At 34.9% G+C, this 11977-nt stretch overlaps 1 pseudogene; it reads right to left on the bottom strand.

Annotated features, from left to right (window-relative positions):
* Window positions 1-10528: 10528 nt before the first annotated feature.
* Window positions 10529-11400, bottom strand: LOC140712939 (interferon omega-1-like; annotated as a pseudogene).
* Window positions 11401-11977: the final 577 nt, after the last annotated feature.

Genomic DNA, 11977 nt, shown 5'->3' with positions numbered 1-11977 from the left:
CTACTATAAAGTAGTATTTATAGTATTACTATAAATTTATAAAGAAATAAGATTTAATTGGCTCATGGTTCTGCAGGCTGTACAGGAAACATGATGGCATCTGCTCAGCTTCTGGGGAGGCCTCAGGAAACTTATGATTATGGTAAAAAGGGAAGGGGGAGCAGGCACATCACATGGCCAGAGCAGGAGAGTGAGTGAGTGGGGAGGTGCTGCACTTTTAAATGACTAGATCTCATGAGAAGTCACTCATGATTGTGAGGACAGCACTGAGAGGATGGTGCTAAACTATTAATGCGAAATCAGCCCCAATGATCCAATCACCTCCCACTAGGTCCCACATCCAACATTGGGGATTACAATTCAACATGAGATTTGGATGGAAACACATCCCAACTGTATCATGTGTGAAGCATTAATTTATAACTCCAATTCTGAACCTTGGTTTTACTATTTTATGTTTGCATAGGAAGTTAAGTCGCCTCAGTCCTCTAGATTCTTTCTCTTTGTATGGTTGATGTGGGACCACCTTTGGCAAATCAGCTCTTTAGTAACTGGACTCTGTCCTATTGACTGCATTATCCTCAGCACCAAGTCTAATGTACTCAATAAATAATTTTTTCTAAAGCATTTTCTCAGATTTGCTCCTCATACTAAAAGGTGTTCATGAGTGACCATGTTATTTTCCTTCATTAAGGCTATATTTGCTGTGATTATAATAGACAATCACTAATATTTCCACTCTTCTCTTACTGAGCATCAATAATGCTTATAGAGTTTATTGCCAAATGCACTAGATATCTAGTTCATTTAAGAAATATATGGCTGAGAATTCAAATTCAAGAGCAACATAATTTTCAGCTTTTGCATAGTACTATGTTAAACTATATTATGACTTCATCTCTAATTTGCCCTCTACTTTTTTATAATAGAAATTAACCAGCCTGGTATCATGTATAGAGCCACATGTCTAAACTGACTCTCCCTGATTCACATAGCTCACAGTAATTAGATAAGTCACACTACTTTTTGAAGGTAGTAGTTCTGTGTCTCCAATTCATCAATATTCCACCCTTCTTGCCTTTGTCAAGTGAGGCTGACTTCCCAGAATGTGTGTGTGAACTGTAAATTCATTTTCCATCACTCAGAAACCTAGGTTTCATGTCATTTGATGACATTTAGTTTATACAATGATGAAATCAACATGTCTATATGAGGGTAGAGATCAGAAAGGAGCCATTTTTTAGATAAACCAAGTAAATTTTAGTATTCATTATTTTTAATGATTTAACTCTTTATATTGTTAAACAATTAAAGTGCTCAAAGTTTTGAAATTGAGACTGGAGTTTCCATAGTAAATGAGCTTTCTTTCTAAAAATGTATTTTGCAGAATTAAGAACTTTTATTAGTTAATCCAGTCAACCCATTTTTATTGGATTTTAGAGTTCAACCTACTCATTATCTTTTGAATGCAGGTTAATTCTGCCCAAGCTATTTTTCTTAGTCTGTCAAACACTGGGAATGAAATGTTTTTTTTCCTTGTTCACTTGGATTGTTGGACCAAATGAACTAGGAAACAAGTTGGGGTCATATGTATACTCCCTTTTCATGTGATATTTTACTGTGTAAATTTGTTTTGCCATTCCTGGACTTTTTTCATTTTCATCTTCAGCTTATGTCAATAAAGGAATATAAATATGATGAAAACAAATGAAATGTACATTGTTTCTAGATAGGTTGGCAACACCCGGTATCTTTCTTTCTCATTTCATTTTCCCAGAAAATAAAAGTGTTCTGATTTCATGTCCCAATGCATGAAAACAAAAAGAAAACAATGTGTGTCTAAATCAGATTAGAATTTAAGAAGGAATACAATAGAGATTAGAAAATCTTTAATAAATGAAAATTAAAAGAAGATATACCCAAACACATGCAATACAGAGAAAACAGTGCTAAGTGGAAAATTTACAGCTGTAAAAGCTGACACTAAAAAAAGAAGAAAGAGTTCAAGTTAAAAATAGAACTTTATACCTTAAGTAACTAAAACAAAAAAAAAGTACAAACAAAACTCAAATCTAGCACAAGAAAGGAAATAATAAAACTAGAGCAAAGATAAATAAAATAGAGAATAGAAGAGCAATTTTTAAAAATCACTGAAACTAAGAGTTGTTTTTTTTAAAAAAAAGTTCAACAAATTGACAAACCCTTACTAGGATTATTTTTAAATGAGAGAGAGAAAACTCATAAAACAAAAATAAGAAATATAAGAGGAGACATTACAACTGATGCCACAGAAATAAAAGATCATTTAAGAGACAACTATGAACACATATACTCCAACAAGTTTTATAACCTAGAAAAAATGGATGAATTCCTAGAAACATACCACTTACCAAGACTGAATCATAAAGAAATAAAAACTCACAGTAGAACTATAAGGAGATTGAATCAATAATTAAAAACCTCTGATAAAAGAAAATCCCAGGACCAAATGGTCTCACTGGAGAATTTCATCAAACATTCAAAAAAGAATTAACATGATCCTTCTCAAATTCTTCCATAAGCTTGAAGAGGAGAGAACACTTCCAAACTAATTTTATGAGTCTATACTGAGGCAAAAATTCTCAGCAAAATACTTGCAAACAAAATTCAACAGCGTATTAAAAGGATTATACACCATGGCTACATAGTTCAACATATAGAAATCAATGTAATAAACTAAATGAACAGAATGAAGGGGGAAAAACCATGATCACCTCAATTGATGGTGAAAAACCATTTGACAAAATTCACTGTCCTTTCATGATTTGAGAAAAGTCTCAACAAACTAGTAATAAAAGGAAATTACCTCAACACGATAAGGGCTATTATATGAAAATCCCTCCATTAACATCATACTCAATAGTGAAAAACTAAAAGGTTTTCCTCCAAGTGCAGGAAAAAGGCAAGGATGCCATTCTCATCACTTTTATTTGTCCATAGTATTTGAAGTCCTAGCCAGAGTCATTAGGCAACAAAAAGAAATAATAAGCATCCAAATTATAAAGGAGGAAATAAAAAGATCTCTGTTGGCAGAGGACATAGTCTTATATGTAAAAACTTCTAAAGATCACACACACACAGACACACACACACACATACACACACACAATGATAACTTATAAATGAATTGAGCAAAGTTTCAGGATACAAAATCAAACAAAAATCAGTTGCATTTCTATATACTAACAATGAATAATCCTAATAGGAAATTAAGAAAATACTCTCTTTACAATAGCATCGAAAAGCATAAAATATTCAGGAATAAACATAACCCAGAAGGTGAAAGACCTGTACACTGGAAACTATCAAATACTGCTGAAAAAATTAAATATGACAAAAATAAATGGAAAGACATGTATTTATATCCATCATGGATTGGAAGACTTAACATTGTTAAGATCTTCATGTTCTCCAAAGTGATCTACAGATTTAATGCAATCCCTATCAAAATCTCAGTGACATTTTTAACAGACATAGAAAAAACTACCCTAAAAGTTAAGGAGTCTTGAATGACTCTGGAGTGACAAAACAAGCTTGAGAAAGAAAAACAAAGCTAGAGGCCTCATATTTCCTGATTTCAAAACATTTTACTAAGCTATGGTAATCAAAACAGTATGATAGTTGGAAAAAAGACAAACATATAGGCTAATGGAATTGAATAGAAAGCCCAGAAATAAGCCCTCACCTGTATGGTCAAATGATCTTTGACAAGTGTACCAAGACCACATAATGGAAAAAAAATAGTCCCTTTAACAAATGTGCTGGGAAAACTGGATATCGACAGGCAAAAGAATAAAGTTGGACCCCTGACTTTACACCACATGCAAAAATTAACTCAAAATGGATAACAATCTAAATATAAGATATGAAACAATAAAATTACTAGAAGAAACCTAGAGGACAAGAGTAAGACAATGGATTTGGCAATGAATTCTTGGATATGACACCAAAATCACCAGCAGCTAAAGTAAAAATGGGTAAATTGGACTATGTAAAAATTTAAAGTTTCCGTGCATCAAAGAACATAATTAACAGACTTAAAAGGCAACCTACGGAATGCAAGAAAATGTTTACAAATAGTAAATCTGATAAGTGATTAATATTCAGAACATAGAAGTAATGTCTACAACTCAACAATAAAAAAATAGTTCAATTCAAAGAATAGCCAAAGGAATTAAATAGGTGTTTATCCAAAGAAAATATACAAATAGCCAACATGCACATTGCTATTATCTGTTTGTGTTCCTCCAAAATTCATATGTTAGAATCTTAATCCCCAAGGTGATGTCATTAAGAGGTGGGGACTTTGGGGATGTGATTAACTCACAACAGGGGAGCCTTCGTAAAAGGTATTGGGCTGTTATAAATGAAAACCTGGAGAGCTAGCTTCCCTTCCACCACGTGAGAACATGAGAAGGTGCTATACAGTCTTCCCTCAGTATCTGCAGGAAGATTGGTTGCAAGACCTCCTTCAGATACCAAAATCCATGGGTGTTATGAATTCACTATATAAATTGGCGAAGTGTTTGCATATAACCTGTACACATCGTCCTGTACTATTTAAATCATCTCTGGATTAATAATACCTAATACAACGTAAATGGTATGTAAATAGTTGTTATACAGCATTTTTGTTTGTATTGTTTTTATTGTTGTATTGTTATTTTTATTTTTTAAAAATATTTTTGACCTGAGTTTGGTTGAATCTGTGGAAGTAGACCCATGGATACAGAAGGCCTACTGTACTGTATGATTCCACATACAAAGGTATCTAGAGCAGACAAATTCATATTAGCAGAAAGTAGGATGGTGGTTGACAGGGGCTGGCAGATGGGAGAAGAAATGAGGAGTTGTTGTAGTTCCAGTTTTGTATGAGATAAAAGTTCTGGTAGTTGGTTGTACAACAAGGTGAATATACTTACTTCTGAACTTAGAAACAGTTAAAACGCTGAATTTTATATTAAGTATATTTTACCATAATTCAAAAAATATGTAAGAAGGAAAATATTATCCCACTAGAAAAAGAATGACAAGACGTAACTTAGCTGCATTCAGCCCAACCAAGATGGAGATTAAGGGATGAAGAAGAGCAGATGCAAAATGGTAGAAGGGATATAGACCGAAGGTAATCATTCTTGGCTTGGGGCATTTTCAGCTTTACAGAATCCAGATTTCAGGAAGAGTGGACGGAGACATTCAAACCACTCACAAGAGTTTATACACTAGAATGGCGAATTTGGGAGTGTACAATAGCTTTTTTCTGGTAATGGACATGTTGCTTGCACAAGATTCTCCCCTACTAAATAAATAAACTCAAGAGATTAATAATTCTCTCATCGTGTCTGTAGTAAGAAACAAGGGAATTGAAAACTTCAAAGAATATTTCTCCTCACTTTACAGAGTTAGATAATTAGGATAATGTAAATAAGAAGAATGAAACAGCTAAATTGGAGACAGTGTTTATTGCCAATCAGTCATTGTTCTTAGCAGTTACATATCAATTCTCACTTTACCCAGTGAGGAATATGCTCATTTTTCATATTTATGGAACACCTACCATGTGCCTACCTTCATTATGTCACTGGAAATATGTGACTTAAGCAGATAGTGAGAGATTCTATTACTATCCCCATTTACAAATGAAAAAAAATGGAAACACAGAAAGCTATTGAATTGTGGAGCCACTGTTGGAACCAAGAAAATCTGACTCTGAGTCCAGAGATTTTACATGCTTCCTGGGAATATTTCTGGCCATAAGAACTTAAATTCTAGACTGATCAACATTTTCCCAGCAGAGTCCTGTCCAAATAACAACATGGTCTTTCTCTTCACTCCCATTCCCTTCCTTCACAGGAAAGCCCCATTTACTCATGTCAGACATGCCATGTTGCAATTAAATTGGCTCCATTATATTTACGTGTTATATTCCACTTTTCTAATCTTAAGAATGTATCTTTGTAAGCGTGAATCAGTTAGTACAACCCTTCGTTCACCCCAGTAATATATTCATAAACAACTCTCTGAAACCCTACGTATTTCTATCCATTTATTCAAACATTCATAGGCTTTAGATTTCTACCTATTTGGCACAAGCCTAAGAAAGACTGAATCATGATCACACTAGGGACATGAGCTAGATTCAAACTAAATCAATGCACCAAGAGTCAGAGCCCAGGGAGATCACATCTGGAAGGGCTCACTAAAGGGATTGAAGATGTGGAAATGGAAACACTTCTGGAGAAATGAGGAGAGCCCAGTGCGTTACTGGAGGAGGACTGAGTTAACCAAAGACTCTGAGTCACCTGACTTGGCAATTGGCTGGTGTCTTTTGTGATGCAGGCTGGCTGAGTTAGCTGCTGGGTTGATTGTACATTCTGACTTGAGGAACCTTAAGGGCTAAAGAACAGGAGAACTATCTTTTTAACAGTTATACTGGAGATAGAATTTTCTGTCTTCTGGGAAAGAATCAAGAATCTCATGAATGATTAATCAATTAAATACATTTAAAAAATTAACCAGTAAGATAGATAATCCTGGCAGCCTTTTTATTTTTAACTTTTGCAAAGACAGGACAGAGAGTTCCCCTATGCCCTTAACCTAGTTTCTTCTAATGTTAACAACTTACATAACCATGTGCAACTATTAAAACTAAGAAATTAGCATTGGTATAATACTGCTAACCTTCAGACTTTACTCAGATTTCTTCATGTTTTTTTTTTATCTGATATCCTTTGAATAATCTGTTTCAAGATTCAATCCAGGATCCCATATTGTATCCAGTTGTCTTATCTCTTTAGTCTCCTCCAAACTGTAACACATGTTCAGTCTTTCCTTGTCTTTCATGACATCGAAACTTTTGAAGAATACTAGTCAGCTATTTTGTAGAATGTTCATCAATTTGGATTTGTCTGGTATTTTCTCATGATTACAATGAGGTTATGGATTTAAGGAATGAAAATCACAGAATTTATATGCTCACTAAATTGCACAATATCCAGGATACATGATATCAATATGTCCTATTACTTCTGATGTTAACTTAAATTACTTTGTTATGAGGATGACTGCCAGGTTTTTCCCAGTATAAAATTATGATTTTTCCCTTTCTATATCCTGCATGCTAGAAGCATGTCACTAATAACAGCCTTCACTCAAGTCTCTCATCTAGAAAATTCATGTTGATCTTATCTTTCATTCTTTGTTATGCAGTATAATCTGCCATTTGGGGATCCACAAATGTCTACGATTTTGTAAAGTCGATGCTCTCTACTTTAGAACAATTCTAAACATAATTGTGAAATAATGCAAGCAACGACATTAAATATAGAAAGGAATTATTGGCCTTAGCTACATCAACCAGAAGAATTAAATGAGTTTTACAGTATCTGAAGTAAAGTAACAATGAGTAAAGTTTAGTAATTACATTAATAAACCAAATAATCTCAAAAATGGCTGTAGTATCAAAATTATTTAGATATATGGTAAAGACATATGTGCTGTTAATAAAGAAGGAAATAAAATTTCAATAAAATGTTCTAAGAAAATTATCTGGCATTCTAACAAAAATCAATTTAGATGTTCATATCATAGAACAAATAAATCCTGATGGAATATTCCTGATGCAATATAGAAATTAAAGGTAAAATCAGATTTGCAAGAGAAGGAAGTGTTTGTCAAATCAAAAGAGAAATGTGACTAGGGAGAAGTGTAGTTCTATATCCTAGATGATGCTTGCAGAAATATACAAGGAACTGTCCAGGTCTTGTACATAGAATAAAGTTTTAAAAAGTGCCCATAGTATATATCTAAAGGAAATGAATTCAATATGTCACAGAAATATCTACACTTTCATGTTTATTGCAGCACTATTCACAATAGCCAAGATACAGAATCAACCTAAGAGTCCAACAACAGATGAACGGATTTTACAATGTGGTGTATATACACAATTAAATACCACTAAGCCATAAAATCTTGTCATGTGTGGCAACATGGATGAACTAGGAGGACATTATGTTATGTGATATAAGCCAAGCACAGACAAATTCCACATGATCTCACTCCTATGTAGAATCTAAAAAAGCTGATCTCATAGAAGTAGAGAGTGGAATAGTGAGTACCAGAGGCAGGGGAGTATAGCGGGGGGAGAGAGAGATTGAGAGAGAGAGAGAGAGAGAGAGAGAGAGAGAGAGAGAGAGAGCTGTTCAATGGGTACAAAATTACAGTGAGACAGGAGGAATAAATTCTGGTGTTCTATTGCATAGTAAGATGCAATATTTATTTATATTTAAAAATAGCTAGAAGACAGGATTTTGAATGTTCTTACCACAAAGTATTGATAAATATTTGAGGTGATCAATATACTAATTACTCTGATTTGACATTATCTGATGTATACATGTACCAAAACATCACAGTGTGCCCCATAAATATGTATAAGTATTGTCAATTAAAAACAAAATAAATCAACCATCCATAAAGAATTAGCTAATTAGCTATAATTTATTTAAAATGTCAATGATTAAAAAGTACAAAATAATTGGCTGAGCACATGGCTCATTCCTGTAATCCCAGCACTTCGGGAGGCCAAGGTGGATGGATCACTTTTGGCCAGGAGTTCCAGACCAGCTTGGCCAATATGGCGAAACCCTGTCTCTACAAAAATAAAATAAAATAATTGACTGGGTGTGGTAGCACACTCCTGTATCCTAGCTACTTGGGAGGCTGAGGCACAAGAATCACTTGAGCCCAGTTTGAGGAGGTAGCAGTGAGCTGAGATCCCACCTCTGCACTCCAGTCTGGGCAACAGACACAAGACCCTGTCCGAAACAAAACAATAAAAAAGAGAAAGAAATTGGCTAACATAGAAACTGTAGTAAATGAAGTTAATGGATAAAACGAAATGAAACAATTGAAAAAAGAACTGAAATTAGCAAGTAAATATGTTACTATTGAAATTTACTACAAAATAATATTAATTATAATAATGTTATAATTTTAATAAATTACTGTTTTCAAATAAGAAAAGTTTTAAATCAAATATTTAAATAAGTAATAGCTTTTATAAATCTAATGTTAAAAATTTTCAGTACAGTATGGTAAATATAATAATAGCATATATTTGAAATTTGCTGAGGTAGTAGGTCTTAATTGTCCTCATCACACACACACAACATGGTGAATATATTAGGTGATGAATGTTTTAATTGACTTGATTGTGGGAATCATTACACAAGGTATATTTACACCAAAACACCATGTTGTACAATTTAAATAATAGAAATTTTTAAATCTGTAAATCATACCTCAATAGAAAATGTCAAAAGGTTTGTTTCAATTGATCTATTCTTTGAAAATGCTTTCAAAACACATGAAAAAAAATATACATGGGTGTGTAAACAACATTTTCTTTCAGATACCATCTTATTTCCCAACTCCACTCCCCCAACTAGCCTTCCCATGGTGACTTTTTATGCACAGTATACCTAATTCCCCTTCTTGTGTTTTTTCTCCAACCTACTCTCATCTCTCATTTCTGTTCCATTAATTCTACTAAACCATATATTCCATCATCGGCCAAGGTCACCAGTGCCTTCTGTTTTCAGATTCACTAGGATAGTTTGGTCCTCCGTCCCTGAAGGTACTACTGTCCTTTCCTTATTAGTCTTTCCCTGATTCTTCCCTGTTTCACCTTCTAACTGCACTGGCTATCGGCCTCAGGGCCTTTTGCAGACTCTACTCATCAGCCCTTCTTTTAACTGCTGAGGGTCTGCAGGATAAAGTTGATGTCCTCATCACATTGTCCCTTCTATTTATGTGACTACATCCATTCCTGTGCCCTGATAATCAGACATAAAATAAAGAATCCCAAATTAACACCTTCCCCCATGGCATTCTAGACACCTAATTCCCACCTGCCAATAAGACTTGTACTTGCGTATCTCCCCCGCACCTTAGGAAGGATATCTAATATTTTTCTCTTCCCAGCACCATTTATACCTAACGTTTCTGATGTGAGAACATCACTTTTCTTTACTTCTCTTTGCAGCATTTAACATAATGGAAATAATATAAATATTTGTCCTGTTTTTATGTCTCCTTCCCTCTTAGACTGAGAGAAACTGTGTTTGCTTTATTCATCTGTATTTCTTTAAGAAAATTCCACAGTTTGCCATTTACTTAATTTAAACATATAATAGGAATGGAATGAATGACTTAATACATTTTACCATATTTTCAATTTGGTTTACAAAAAGAGAAAGTAGACATTGTTTTTAGAATAGAAACATTTACAGAGTTTTCTTTGATACGAATTTAATAAAACAAAATGCAAACTTAATAATATGAAAAAGTGAATGTTTTATAAATTTTAATACAATGTGAAGATGAACATATAAAATATATAAATATCATAAATACAACGCATGCAAAGAAAGAAGGAAGATAAATAAATAGCATCAGGGCAGTTATCTCTGAGTTACGGATGCCCCAGGAGCTGAACGTTTTTGACATACACTTACTTTATGCTATTAATGTAGTATTTGCTAAAACTAATTGAATAATTTCTGATAAAACAGAAACGAGCTTTTTGAATATCCAAAGTCACATGTACAAGTGTGATATAGCAGATTAGTCAATGAGAATCATTTCAGGATGAGCCCAGTTCTTCATCCTTACTTCTCAGTCTTTTTTGCAAACTTGTGGATGAAAATGATCTCATGATTTCCACTCTGACAACTTCCTGGGCACAATCTTTATTTATTCTCTTTCAGGTAGAAATGGATTCCCAGAAATACCTCCTCAAGGCCAGTGTAGAGCCCTCAATCACTCCCACCCCCAGCTTCTCCCTCTTCCATCTCCTGTACCAAGCAGGTCTCCAGGTGTTCCAGCTGCTGATGAAGTATAGTGTGGAGCTGGTCCAGGAAGGTCATGTTCCATGCAGCAGAGGAGCACTCCATGTAAGAAGCTGAAGACCTGCTGCAGCACATCATAGAGGAAAGACATAGCCTGGGCCTTCTGCAACTGGCTGACTTCCACCATCTCCTGGGGGAATCTGAAGTCACTTCTGTCCTTCAGACACAAGAAAGGAGAAATTCTCCTCATTCAGCCCAGAAGCATCAAGGTGTTTCTGCCTAGCAGACCACGGTTCTGAGGCAGATTACATCCTAGAGATCCAAAAGAGCCATAGCCGCACACCTCTAGGGCCGCCAGTAGAGGGAAGAGGAGGGCCATTGGGAAATCAGGATGCTTTGGCCTGGCTGAACTGAGATCTGGATGAACCTTGGATCCTAGGTTCCATGAAGACATTCTATCTATGCATGGCTTTAATGGAGCACAAATGGTTTTCATTTTTCTGAGCATTTCTCTAAATTTTTAATTCCACTTATTGTTTTCATTTACATGTCTTCTGTATCAGCATCCACAACCTTTTGGCCACCAGTTCGGTGGAAGACAATTTTTCCACAAAAAACAGGGTTGGGGAGAGAACATTTTTAGAGGCATTAGATTCTCATTAGGAGACCACAACCTAGATCCCTCGCATCTGCACTTCACAATAGGGTTCCCACTCTTTTGAGAATCTAATGCCACTGCTGATCTTACAGGAGGTGGAGCTCAGGCGTTAATGCTTGTTGGTTGGCCTGCTTGCCTCCTGCTGTGCAGCACTGTTCCTACCAGGCCAGGACCAGTATCCCAGTCCACGGATGGGGGTTGAAAACCTTGTTCTATATGACCTAAAAGGAGGTCATCACTCTACACTCTTGATTTTTTCAATAGATGTTCAATATTCCCAGTAAACTTAAGATATTATCAATCCAAATGGATATTGATCGATCAGATGAGAAACATCTTTGTGCTAATGTTAAAAGTATATACTTTTAGCCCCGATCCTAGCCTCCAATTCTACCCTCCATTTTGCATAGGAAATCAGGATCCCTGG

The sequence above is a fragment of the Chlorocebus sabaeus genome, chromosome 12 (genome assembly GCF_047675955.1).
Source record: "Chlorocebus sabaeus isolate Y175 chromosome 12, mChlSab1.0.hap1, whole genome shotgun sequence".
NCBI lineage: Eukaryota > Metazoa > Chordata > Mammalia > Primates > Cercopithecidae > Chlorocebus > Chlorocebus sabaeus.
This window is presented reverse-complemented; position numbering and strand designations above follow the sequence as displayed.